The sequence below is a fragment of the Merops nubicus genome, unplaced genomic scaffold, assembly GCF_000691845.1.
Source record: "Merops nubicus isolate BGI_N331 unplaced genomic scaffold, ASM69184v1 scaffold1219, whole genome shotgun sequence".
NCBI lineage: Eukaryota > Metazoa > Chordata > Aves > Coraciiformes > Meropidae > Merops > Merops nubicus.
Genome location: NW_008631434.1, coordinates 69,676 through 83,619, shown reverse-complemented (window position 1 = coordinate 83,619; position 13,944 = coordinate 69,676).

Genomic DNA, 13,944 nt, shown 5'->3' with positions numbered 1-13,944 from the left:
TGGGAAGATGTTCTGAGTTAACCTGGAGTGACAGTTTTTTGCTTGTTGGGTTGTTGAATCCCTTGTAAAACTGTTATCTTTAAAAATAGAGGGGGGGAAAAAAAATTACATACTTACAAAGAACTATTTTTTTGAATGAAAAGCTGAAAAATGTTGCTTCTAAAGTATACAATGGGTATATTTTTGCAATTCAGAAGAGCTTTGACACTCTTCACAATTTATTCTCATATGGGAGGGAAGCTGAGAGGGGACGAGTTTAGTTGGATATCATTAAAATTTGTGTCAAAATTTCAGTCCCCCTTTCCCTTCAAGTCCATCTGCTGACAAACACTATAATATTTGGGGAAAAAAAGCAAAAGCAAATAACCCACCTTAGCTTTCCTGCTTGGGTTGTTTATATTTAAGGATGACTTGTGATTCCAGAGTTTAATGCCAGGAATGTTTTCTCCTCTGGCTTTTTAAGGCTGCATTTTCACTCTGTGGACTAAACCTATTGACAAGGGCATGGGATAAGGACCACTCCAGCACTGTGGCATGGCACCCCTTCTCCAACCTGGGAGAAGGACTTGAAACAAAGCTGCTTTTTTGTGGATACACCAGTTGTATCATGCAAGGAGACACTTGGTCACCAACCACTCATTGGCGATCGTTCACAAATCCACTGATATAATTTTCCTTCATTTTTGGCCTGCCTCCAAGTGCTTTTGTGCTCACGCACACCTCGTGCCACTATCTTGTAGGACATGCAAGGCATTTTATGTTCCTCTGCATGGTCTGCTCATCTTGCCACTGCTGCTGCTGCTGTTCTGGCCTTATGGCCCTATTGGAGCAGGATTTGTGCTTTATTATTGGCTGTCAGGTAACAAAATTGTACAGCAGGGTAGGATTGAGGTTTAGGAAAGATGCAGTCAGGTCTAGGAAAGAATGAACTAAAGAAATAGTGGACAAAGAATCAGCTGATGAAAATCAACTTTCTTCCTTTGGCTTCAATGTTATGACTTTAACTGCAGCAAATGAAGGGCCAGCAGTGTGGGTTTAGCCCCTCAAAAGTCTGTGGCTAAATAAACATCTCTTTAAGATGCTTGGTAAAAAGAGTGTGGCATACACTTCCAAATATAATTCTGTTTAAAGCATTTTAATTGATGTTACAGCTTTTGCCTATTTGATATGATTCTTTGTAAAAGACATTCAGCAAAGTATCATTCAAAACTGAGGGAGAATAAAGGGCAAGTAGTAAACCTACTGTAAAAATACCACATGACATCTGTATTAAATCTTTCTTTCTTGTCAATGAAACTTGCTAAACACATGAAAGGCAAAAGATTGCAGAATGAATAACATAATCATGGACCCTTTCAGAATTAATAATTGTATTGTTAAATTTCTTAGAACACTCTTGGGCTGGAGTTGTCTACAGATACCATTAAATAACAGCAAAGTATTTGGCAGCAAGGACTCAAAGGAAACAGAAGAGTGAATACATAACTTTCTATAATTGAAATTATGGAACTCCAGCTCCCAGTCATTTGAATTAAGCAATAGAGGTAAACAAATACTCCAACCATTACATTAGCATTTGGAATTATATTTTATTTATTTCACTTTATTTACCACCCTTGAACATTCTGTATGGTGTATATGTTTGTATAGCAAATATAACAGCAATTTGTCAAGAGGGGTGTTTTTTTGGCTGCTGAGGAGGGATTAATGATGTCTTTGTGCAGGTAACAATGTGAAGTAATTTTTGAACTTGGAGTAATGCCAGCAGACAACTTGTTAGCAGTTTAATTTGCCTTGTTCATTGGCATATGTAGATGTTGTTACTACCACAACAGTTCAGGGCCATACATGATTCTTTGTGTTATGAACTGATGGGGTTCCTGAGGTGGTTTCTCTCTGAAGTCCCATCAAGGCTACCCAGACATCTTGCTGGGGGAGGTTGACATGCACAGGTAAATAAGGATTTAATCAACTGAATTTAAATCACTGTGATAGTTGGATTGAAGGTGGAAACCATTTTCTTATTCTTGTCAGGTCAATTCTTCCTACCTTTCCTTCAGGCTGGTTTGACATTTCCTTTAGAAGCCCAGAGATCCCTATGCTTTGTTCTCAGGTATGAGGTGAACTCAATGAGAAGTCATTTTTTATTTGATAGCAAGAAGTGGATTTGATGGGAAGTTCTTCAATGTCTATTAGCAGATGGACTGTGATTGTTGAAGCCCTCAGTAACATCAGATGCTGAAGACAGTGGCCTTGGGTGCTCTTTACTGGCCGTGACTAGTGCTTCTACACACTTGGGCACAGCAGAACTATGACTAATGCAGGTGACCTTACTCCGTTTTAGTCCAGGCATTACTAAATAAATGGCCTAATAGCTGTCAAGTGTATTTGTCTTGTGCCATTATTTTTGGTTATCTAGCACCTTTACACTGGAAAACACTCAATTTCAAAGGAGTTTTACCAGGAACCTCAAATGTGTGAGTTCCTCACGCTGAGATAAGATATTTAGGCTTGCTCTGAATATAATTCTGAACTGATGGATGCCCTAATTCCTGCTATAGTTATGCACTCAGGGTGTAAAAGTGGTCATTTGCTTTGAAATACAAAGTACTGCTATTTAACCTGCAGATAGATCCACATCACAAACCAATAAATCTGGATACCAATGGTTTCTACTTACCTACCTTTTTCACACCTTTAGAACAGATAATTTTTTTTCCAAAATGCTGTGCTTTTAATCTCTTTTGCTTTTAATGTTGTAGGAAAATAGGCCACCCTGGAGAACTGAGAGGAAATAAAACTTCAGGAGGGATATGATCCTGTTATGATTTTAACAGCTACTTGCACAAGGACTTCACTAAACTTTCATCATCCCTGTTATAAAAGAAAAAAATACACTCCCTTCCAAGTAATAAGAAATTCAGCTGCACAATCTCACCCACATGGTAAAGGTTAAACAAATAAAAGGTTAAAACAAGACATATTCCACTCTCCTTGATAATACCAGCCATCAGTCATCTGCTCCTATGCAGAGCCCTGAAAATCATAAAATAGAGTGGGAGCACTGGCTTCTCCTTTAAATCCATGTCATGCTGTCCAGCTATTCATTTTTTACCTAATTATCATAATTTTTATCACCCTATATCTCCTTTTTTTCTCATCCATCTTAGTAACTACAAGTACAATAACCTCTCAAAGGCAGATCTCAGTAGCTACCAAATCAGCCTGGGAATGCTGAAGCCCATAAAACTGTATCTGCTAAAACTCCACCAGTTGGAGCAACCTGGTCTGGTGGATGCAGGGGTTGGAACTGGATGTCCCTTCTAACCCAAACTCTTCTATCAGGATCCATTGATCTACTTACACCAACGTGTGGATCTACTTTACACCAACGTGTAGCAATGAATCTTGCTAATCTCTAACCCAGATTTAATCTGCTGGCACCAAAAGACTGTTGGGTGTACCCAAGTATCACTTTTACCAGGAGGTTAAGCTCTGTGTGGGGAAAACACCCTGATAAAAATGAATGTCAGTGAAGGTGTTGACAGTGCTGGTGAAGAAATGCAATTTTTTGATGGATATTTTAAGCCTGTCACATATTTTCAGCTTCTGTCACCAACTACTTTCCATTCTTTAATCCATGTATAGTTGTGGGTTTTTTCCTCTAACTTCAACTCATTATTTTCAGTGAATTTGGGACATCTTCCCCAAGTCTGGATCTTGGCAGTCGGTGATGGAGTTACACAGCCAAATTGACTTGCCTCTGTTATCACACGGGGGTAGGTGGCTGACCTTTTTCAGGAACACAGGAACAGAGATGAGTTAACTTGAAATAAAGTACAAGTGGTTCCACATCAACGACTTTTGTTAGTTAACCTTTAAAAATTGGTATATAACTGCCATGCATCTGAAAATACCCAGGTTTGGAGGCAAAAGTGCTTTGGGTGATCACAGGGGCAAGCAGTTTTCTCAGTTCTTTCCAGTCCTCAATATATGGCTATGGATATTCCTTGGTGTCAGGTGATTAGCTTTTCAATTTTAGGCCTTTATTCTGGTATTTCCTCAATTTTCCAACTTTAAATCATGTCTATGCACTCAGTCTAATGTGCTTATTAGTCTTTTAATTTCTTTTTAAAGATCATTTAGCTTGAGATGACATTTTTATATTTCACTGTAACACTATAATATGATTTTTGAGCCACAAAATTTGTGTTCAGTGAAGCCACCATGGTGAATACAATCTTGTGCCTGGAAGAGTAAGTCACTAAATAATAATTCTTTTGCCATCTTCCACTGATATAATCACCACTTTACAGCATGGACAGACAGTTTATATGCAGGTGAGACTTAGCAACTAATGAAGTCCCCATTCAGATCTGCAGGGCAATTTGTTATCAGTTGTTGTGGTGGCTTCTCTGTCCTCCTCAGGTGACAAGTTACACAATTTTATTTTGAAGGAGATTTAGATCACTGCTTCCCATTAAAATTTGAAACAGTGCTCTCATGCTCATTACCTGTTTCTTGCTCATTAGGCAGAAAACAAAAGGACATTTTTATGCCTTTCATAAATTTCAGATGGGCTGCATTGACTGGAGAATTTTTGGTATAATATTTCAACTCATAACTACCTGCAATCAATCCATTTATCAGTAAAAAAGAGCCAATAATGGGATTTTGGAAAGCCTGTCAAAAAAGTTTAGGCAGTGAACATGAAAGGTACTTTCTAGCTGCATGTTTACACACTTAATCTGCCTTTTCAGTTACATGAGTGCCTTTAATTGTCTGCTGTAGTGCCAGGCTGAGAGAGGTTAAGTCCATCATCCCCTCCCCTGTGTCTGATGGTTTGCACAGGCTGGATTAAACAATATCCCACAGTGTTTTCTGCTCAGGCTGTTTTGCTTGACTCCACTAAACTGATCTTCAGAGACTTTTCAAGTACTAACCTCTTCCCATTAGCCAGGCTCCCAGGTGAAGGTCCAACTTTCATCCATCAGGGTCATCCAGGCATGGCTGGAGTGTCAGCATCCCATCTGGAGGTAACACGTGGGCTCCCAAGCACTTCTCAAAGCAGGATTTTTTTTTGGCGAAGTACTACAAAGGAAGGTTGCACTGCTCTGCAAACACCTGCTGATTTGGTTTGGTGCTGTTCTAAGAGAAGGTATGGACACTTTAGAAAGCTCCATTTTTCCTGATCAGGACATAGGTAAAGAAAAAGCTGAAGGGCTGATGAACAGCAAGCATTGAAAAAGAAAAGATGAAATGGAAGCTCCAGAAGGAATCCTTTGCATTCAGATTTTGTCATTTCTGCAAGATTTTATGAAGAATTTATGGATGTGTTTAAATTTATCTTGCAACACCTATGAATTCCATATGAAAATGAATGTTTTTCCCCAGTGGCTTCAATAACAGATCCTCCTGCCCTTCACTCCATGCTGAGGAGTTGCAAGGTTCACTATAGGCTGAGGCTGAAAGCAGCTGAGAGAGTCTCAGAGGGTAAAGCATCAGTGTGCACAGAGGGTTTCAAGGCCAGAGAAAGATACATGGAATAACATATATAAAGATCTGAAGAAATATAGAGAACCACAATGTAGCTTCAATCATGGCAACTTGGTAGGTGCCCATATGGAGGGAGCCCAACTAGGCTTGTGATAAAAAAATACATGTACAGAATGGGCTGTTCCTGGAGAATGAGAGGCAACATGTAGCCCACCTCCAAAAAAAAACCCAACCCAAACCACAAACAAAAAACAACAACAAAAACCCCCACTACTGTTAAATGTTTCAAATAAGATTTATGGATAGTAATAGCAAACCACAATTCTGACCAGAAAGCTTTTCCTTTGAGTTCTTTTCCATTTCAAGTCTACTGTATAATCTGAAACACTGATGTGCTTAGGTAGAGCTGGTAGTAGCAATTCCCACCTGTTATTATATGAAGTAATATCAGCCAGCTGATATTCTAATTATTCTAGTCATTAACTCTCACTTGATTTGCAGCAGCTGCTTTCTAGAATTCAATACACCACTCCTGTCAATATCAAAATCATTCTTGTTAACTGTCTGATCTCCAAAGTGACAAAAAAGAGCATTCACAGTAAACCATCCTTTAAAGATCTAACAAAACTCAGTCAGCCTTATTGTCAGCGAGTAAAAATATGAAAAATGGAATTACTTTTTGTGGTTTAGATGTGACAGAAGATCAATGCTTGGGTTAATAAGGATCAATGGCAGCATAATCTCACTTAAATAGACCACGGGGACTTAAATTTGAGATCTATTTCTTGCCACGAGGATCTGGATCTAATTATGTGGCTTAAATGTTAAAAATAACATTCCTATTTATTATAGTTTTGTGAGCCCTCTAACTCACAGGTGAATGGAATAAAGGATTTTGTTGTCTCCTGGTGCCACGCCACAGCTTCAGCCCAGCTCACTCATCAGCTCCTGGTGTCTCCAAGGTGGATCAGGCTCTCCAAACAGAACCAGATGCTTTACACTGTAGTCTGGAAAGGATTGGAAAGCAAATAGAAGAGCAGATTTTGCTTCTTTGATCTGATCTACCCTGTATCTGCCTAGATGCAGAAATTTATATTTCTGGTTTTGGCTCATGAATGACATTTAGACCCTCTGGGATGAACATAGTGGTGTCTGGTAACATATCAACCACTCTGGTTGTGCTGAAGGACAAAGACCATCAACTCAACAGCTCCACCAGAAACAAAGTGTAAGCTACCTATTTAGTTTCATTCTAAATGGTTTTGCTGCTGTTTGCTGCCATGTTGTCATTTTAAAATGGTAAAATAACTTTCTAAAGTGTTAGAACTTTTGAGTTATTCTTCAGAGACTGAAATTGTGCAGCAGTGTTTCCTCGCATGCCTTAATACTACTTTTGCCCTAAGAAGGTCATCAAGGATGAGTTTAATGACTCTGAGTCACTGTAAATTTGAGCACTGATGGTAATATGTTGTCAATAACCAGCATGAAGTGGTGTGCAGAACATAAATGATCTGGAGAAAATGCAGCACTGTAAAATAAGCTTCTAACTAATGACAGTGCCCATACAAATTAATTGATGAATTTCCATCGTGGCTGTGGAAGCAATCCATCATCCTTAAAGCAGTGTGAGCCTCCAGAGGGTAATGTTCAGATTATCACATTCTTTAGGTGTATAATTAATTCCTTTGCTGCTAGCAGACTGAAAATCAAATGTAATAGGTGCTTGAGAACGATGGGGCTTCACATGGCCACCTGGTTGGTGGTTCACTGGTACCAGGTCTGGGGACAATAATGAAAAGCAAACTTTCCCTGGGTTTAAAATGCACCATAAATGCTGGTTGAGAAGAAAAACTACAGGCCAGACCTGCACAAAATATAAACCAATAGAGCTTCCCTGGAACTGATCCTTTTAATCTGCAGGGGACTTGGCTTCTTAGGTCAAGTGTTTGGGAAATTAGAATGAGATTGGACTGGGAGAAAGATAACCACTTCTCCAGAGAAAAACTGAAGTAGGGACAAGAGGATTTAAGTTGAAATCTTCTACTCCCTGATTTGTCCTGAATAATCTTCCCTGAACTCACCCTTTCCTGAATTTTTAAGTAGTCCTTGTTTTTGAAGTAGTCAGTGAGATGACCAACAAAGAACAAACTAAGTGATGGTATTTCAAGATTTCCTGTCCAAGCCAGAAAGCTCAGAAGTAGATGCTGGCATATTATTTTTCCTTAAATATTGATAAATGTAATTCTTCAAATAACAGACAATTAGTCTGAATTTTGGGATCTGACAGGAAGAAGATTTGGTATTATTCATGTCAAGGGAACAGGGAGAGAGCTGGTAAAAGCTCAGGATAGGAAATGAGATGGTCAAAGAAGCATTTGTTCAATGAGTTTGTGATTTGACACAGATTTGGTGTTTGAAGGAGGAAATGGTGGACAGTAAGTGGAACACATGAGAAATAAGCTAAGCCAGGGCTCTGTTTGCCTCCTGTTGTTTATAGACTATGTCTCACACCAGGCACAGCTCCAAATTATCACTGCCCCATAACAGAGAATCTGGAGAAAAGTGTTGAGCTTCCAAAATGATTTTACAAAAGTATCATGAACTGCTGAGGATGTTGAAATTTCCCACTCCCAATTTAAAAGAAAATAACTATCTCTTATTAGAAGGAAAAAACAAACTCTGAAGGGGGAGGAAGGAGCAAATAAGGGTGTTAAAAATGATGGAGTAGAAACGAGTCTCTGTGACCCCCAGCAGTGCTGATGGGGGTGTGTGCCTGGTGTAGGCATGTTGAGTACACTTCATATGTTGACTCTCAGGAGACAGAAGCAATTAGGAGGACAGCCAGCCCTCAGGGGGCATCAGCACTGCAGAGCTGCCAATTGTCTGACGTTAGAAAAACCAAAACTCTACGAACGTGGCCTTATTATAGCAACCATCAGAGCCCAGTGTAGGAGTCTGTGTTATTTATCAGCCCTCCTGATTATAGCTTGTCAGATTTGTTTCGGTGATGAAGCTGCAGACTAGGGACTCGAGATGTAACACAATACTATTAACATCCCTCCTGCCCTCCAAAAATAAAAAAAGAGGGGAAAAAGAAAACAGAACACCCCCCAGAACCCAAACACCTTGCTGCAGAAAACCCCAAAGTCCCCTGTGACTTCTGTAGCTGAAAATGCTACCTTGAAATATTTAGGAACTTGGCCAGGTTTTTAGTTGAGTAAGGTTATAATGAGGCTTTAAGAGGAGAAATAAAAGGAGAAATTCTCATCTGTTGAAGCCACACCAAAACTACTGACAGAAAAATAATTGCCCAGCCACTTTGACACTACATTCCACAGACTTAGGTATCAGTAATTCAAAGGCAGTGGTCATGCCTTGCCAAAAGTTACTTTTCATCTGATTCCTACTGTGAAAGTATGATGATTTTCCACATCCAAATTTGTGACCCATCACCACCTGAATGTGTATAAAAGATCCTGCAAATTATGGGTGTTGCTGTAAATAAAATACTAATAGAAATGTCATTTGAGTGGTGGTAAAGTGCTGTCAACACCTGTACTTAGATCTTCAGGGAAGAATCTCAGCTTTTTATTTCAACTATATTTTTTTCTTATTTTCATTATTTTTAAGCTGAATTCATGACTTTTCATGAGCCAGACTAGAAATTTTGAAGCCATTTAACAGGTACTACGATGAGGATTCTTTGTTTTTCACTTGTTGCTTCCTAAGGCTGCTTTTCTTACAGGAATTTTGTGTTTAACATTAACACTGAGCTTCTAAGAACAATTTCTATACCCTAGTCATGATATGAATGGTACCCTATTGACTTTGATTCTTCTTACTCCTTTAAGTTATATGCACAATATCTTAACCAAGAAGCATTAGTGTTCCAGAGACAGACCCATAGGCCACATTGTGGCTGAAAATCACCCTGTTTTGGTGAAAGTTTTGCCTGTGTTCAGGCAAACAGTGCTTCATCTGCAAACAAACCAAGTGGCATCACCAGGGCTTGTCTCTTCAATGTCTTTGTCTTGTGAATGCCAAGTGAGAGGGGAGAGGATGGTGGCAGCAGTATTCACAATGAGTTTGGTAGTGTTCAGTCCACTGAGAAGTTATTCCCAAAACAAAGGCACAATTTTCAAACTAAATTAGCTTTAAAATTGCACGTACCTGCATGTTATAAGCAATGAATGCTGGAAAAACGAAGAGACTCATTCTAGAATAGCAGCATATTTCTCAAGTAGAAGTTCATGGGAAGCATTCCTAAATAGGAGATATCTTAATTTTATCACACCTTTCAAATAACTTTCTGCAAGGTGAAAAATACAGGACAAGAGGAAATGGCCTCAAGTTGTCCCAGGGGAAATTTAGGTTGGATATTAGGAGAGATTTATTCACAGAATGGGTTATCCAGGCCTGGCCCAGTCTGCTTGGGGCAGTGGTGGAGTCCCCATCCCTGGAGGGATTTAAAAGAGGTACAGATGTGGTGCTGAGGGACATGATTTAGTGGTGGACTTGCCAGTGCTGGGTTTAAAGCTGGACTCGATCTTAAAAGCATTTTCCAACCTAAACTGTGCTATTATTCTGTGACTTCATACATAAGGTCATCTTCATCCCTTTGCTCCCAGGCAGGAGTGATGCACACACACCCCCACTCTGTCCAGGCAGGAGACAAAAATGCAATGGTTCTACATTAGCAGAAGGTAGGACCTAGATCTATTTTGATGGCTTAATGCTTCAGTGCTCTCTCCACAGAGGCTGCTGCTGAGTTAGTGCTGAGGCTATTTCTGTTATTGCTGTGGGAAGACTCTGTGTGCACGTGAATTAATGATGAGGAAAACTTTGGTAGCCTATTGAAAACCCAGCACGTCACCAGGTTAGGGGCTAGTCTGCAAGATGCCCCCTGGCATTTCAGAAACTGCATGCTGAGATCAGCTCACTGCAAGTGCTGGTGCTCATGCATCACCAGCCCAAAATAGCCAAAATATCTTAAACAACTTCAGTGACTCAGCAGCTCCTTAAAGCTGTGAGCAGGCTGTGGACAATCTGTAAACAACCAACAGAGCTAAATTCAATCAGCTGTTCACAACAAATAACTCCAACAGTTCTTGAGTGTGTAGTTAAAGCAGATCGTTTTAATGTGAAAATTGTGGCAGATACATAATCATTTTAAGAGAACAATTAAGAGCTGTGGGCTCCTGGGGAAAACATTTCAGCAGCGTGTGCACCTGCATTTATTAAAGGAAATAAAATATAGAGAATAACAGGCAGTAACTCATCAGCCCATCTGTAGGTCATGGCACGGGCTGGTAGGAAATGGAAAGGGGAAGGAGAAAATATGTTTTAAGGCAGCCTGGGACAAAGTTAATGAAGGTCTTGAGCATAATGCAAAATAAAATGATGCTGCTGGTCCAGGCCATGATGTGGAAGCTCATGAGTGGTGTGGATGAGCTGAGTGAGGAACAGAAGATTGGGAAGCCATATGGGCCTCATTGGATCCTTACCTCCCCCAGGAAAGTCTTTAGGTTTTGGAACACACATGGAATTTGGATTATGGAGGAAGAAAAAGTAAAATTAGAAAGGCACAGGACAGTATCTTCGCCACCTAATCAGCTCAATCTAGTCTGCTCATTTTGACCATAAGGAAGAATATGTCTCACTCCCTGGAAGAAATCTGTGTAACTTGGCAAAAAAAATAGAGGAAACAATCTAAAGCAATCAGAAGGTCTTCTGAGATGATGATCTCACTGTCTATGTATATTCATTGTTTGCTGGTAGGCAGCAGTATTCTTTGGGTCCTCTTGACAGGAAAAGTGCAAATATCATTTCATATTACAAGTGTTTTTAATGAAAAGAATTTACTATTTTCTACAGATAATAGATTTTATTGCCTTTGTAGAATTCCTTTGGGGGAATAAATTTGTAAAACATGCTCAGATTTATACACAATACAAATATATGTGGATATAAATATGAAAAATGCAGAATTATATTCCCTTCCTCTTCTTTCTTTTGCATTGCAAAGGAGGAGCAAAATAGGAGGAAAAATATCTTCAGACAAATACTGCCTGGCTCTACAGAGTGATCACACACTGCTGGTTCCAGAATTATAACAACATGAGCAAAACAAGGCCCAAGACACTTATTAACTGTGTTTACACACACCCAATAATTCATAGCTGGAAAGAGGCTTTTTAGGCAGCTGGTTGGTGCTTCAGCTAGCAATTCATCAGACCTGACACACAAGCTTTTGCTGATGAAACATTTTGACTGCACACATGCCCTGCTTTCTTTAAAGAAACTCTTTTGTATGTCAGCACTTTGCTGGCTGGAGCTCCTGCCCAGGTCCTCTCGACCTTTTGTGTTTTACTGCAGGCTCAGACATGGGAATCTGGGGAGAGCTGATTCTTCCATGGCACTTCTTCACATAGCACCTTTATTACAGTGCTGAGGTGCCTTCCTGGGAGCTTGTCCTCAAATGCTGCTGATTATTTTTGTTGGCTTTTAGGGTTAGGTTTGTTTTCCCTGCTGAACTAGAGGCCAGCTACTAATGACTCAGGGTATGTTGCAAATAGCCCCGTTAGGGCTACCAAGGTCATGGAAGAAAGGGATGTTTTGTGTGACTACCAGAGAGGAACATCACATCTAATTTAAGTTTATGAAGAAGTAAAATTGTGGGGATGGCCAGGAAAGTGGGGTAAAGACCCTGAAATACATAAAAATAGATCTCTCATCTAAATAAAGTGATTTTTCATCTAAAGAAAGAAGACTGGCATGCCCCTTCTCTATAGGAGGCATGCCACTGAGTTTTCAGGCAGCACTTCTTTAGGTGGAACATCTACCTGCTGCTAAATACACCTTTATTTAAAGAACCATCTGAGTTCAGCATCATTTACATTTTCCTTTAGATTTAGATACCATCTGCTGCTCTGTTTTCTTTTTCCTACTGTCACAGTCCTAAGCATGTAATTACCATCCTCCTACTCATTTTTTTTGTCTTGTTCTTTTTCATTACAAGCTTAATTTCAGTCGGTTTTTGTCTTTAGCTTCCTAAAAACCTGCAATTATTAGAAGCCGCTTAATGAGATCTACGGCAACGTTTCGTGCTGCACAGATATTTTTGAAATGGATTAAATGAGGACAGATGATAAAGCACTGAAAGCAATCTTTATGTTGGAAAAATGGAAGGAAAAAGCAGCCCTGTAAAAATTAACGTACCGTGACTCTGTCTGTATTAAAAACTTGATGGGAAGCGTTGTGCAGAGTGGCACAAGAAGAATTTGCAATCCTGGGGAAGTGCAGAGCTTTGTAAGCAACCAGTGCAGCAAAGTGCCACCCTGACTCTTGTTCTTCTGTCCAAATTCAGAATAAATTCAACTCAGATCAAGCCCGAGCCTCAGAGTCCTGCCAGGTTTGCTGCTGGTTTGTTCTGCTCGTGGCATTTCTATTGGGCTGACTGGTGACTTTGGTGCCATCCTCTCTCTCTGGATCCACAGTGTGCAGGTGGATCTTTTTTCTAGCAAAACACCCTGTGATGCTGATTGTGGTAATTGTCAGCGTTTTCAAGAAGCCCCTGCTTTTTGTAATTACTATTTTAGATCTCTAGAATATCCTAGAAATTTTAGCATCTGAAACTACCAAACCAATCTGGCAAGCAAAGCCAGCAGGAGAACTAGGAACAGGAATTGGTTGAATTTTTAGTGGTGACCTGGCAGTGCTGGGTTAAAGGTTGGACTTGATGATCTTCAAGATCTTTTCCAACCAAATCAATTCTTATTCTATCATTCTAATTTGGATTGAACATGAAGAAATGGCTGCTTAGAGGGTGTTTCAGGAATGGCTCTCTCCTGGGGACTGTTTCATGCGGGGCTGCCCTGGGGAAGCAGAAGCTTTGTCCCTGTCCCCCATAGAAGGATGCAGGGGTAGAGCCTGGCAGGCACCTGGCTCCTGTAGGACTTTGGGATGGAAAGCTTGGAGATGGTTTTGGGTTGAAGGCTCAGAGTTGCTACTACTCACACAACCTATAAAACAAAGTGGGATGTAGATATTCTAAAAACATCCAGAGAAGGGGAGAAGATATCCCTTTAGGATGTGTTCATTCCATTCAGACAAGAGCATCCACTTAGGAGCAACGTGGGATCTGTCACAAAGGCACTCAGGGAAAGGAAAAGGATATTGATTATAAAACCACACCCCAGCATCCCAGGACCCACCTGGCAGCCCTGGCAGTGGGCACCATTTAGAGGGAGACAAGGAGGAACCTGCCAGTGTTTACCCTGTTTGAATCTCATCAAGGTTTACATATAAATAACATAGTTTGTGTATATTTTATATATAAAATAACAATAAAAAAATCTCATCTATAAGACATTGAGTGGGGCAAAGATTTTGACTTGTTTTCCATAACCAAACTGTTGAAAATCTGGGAGTTTGGTTATTGGGTTGGGT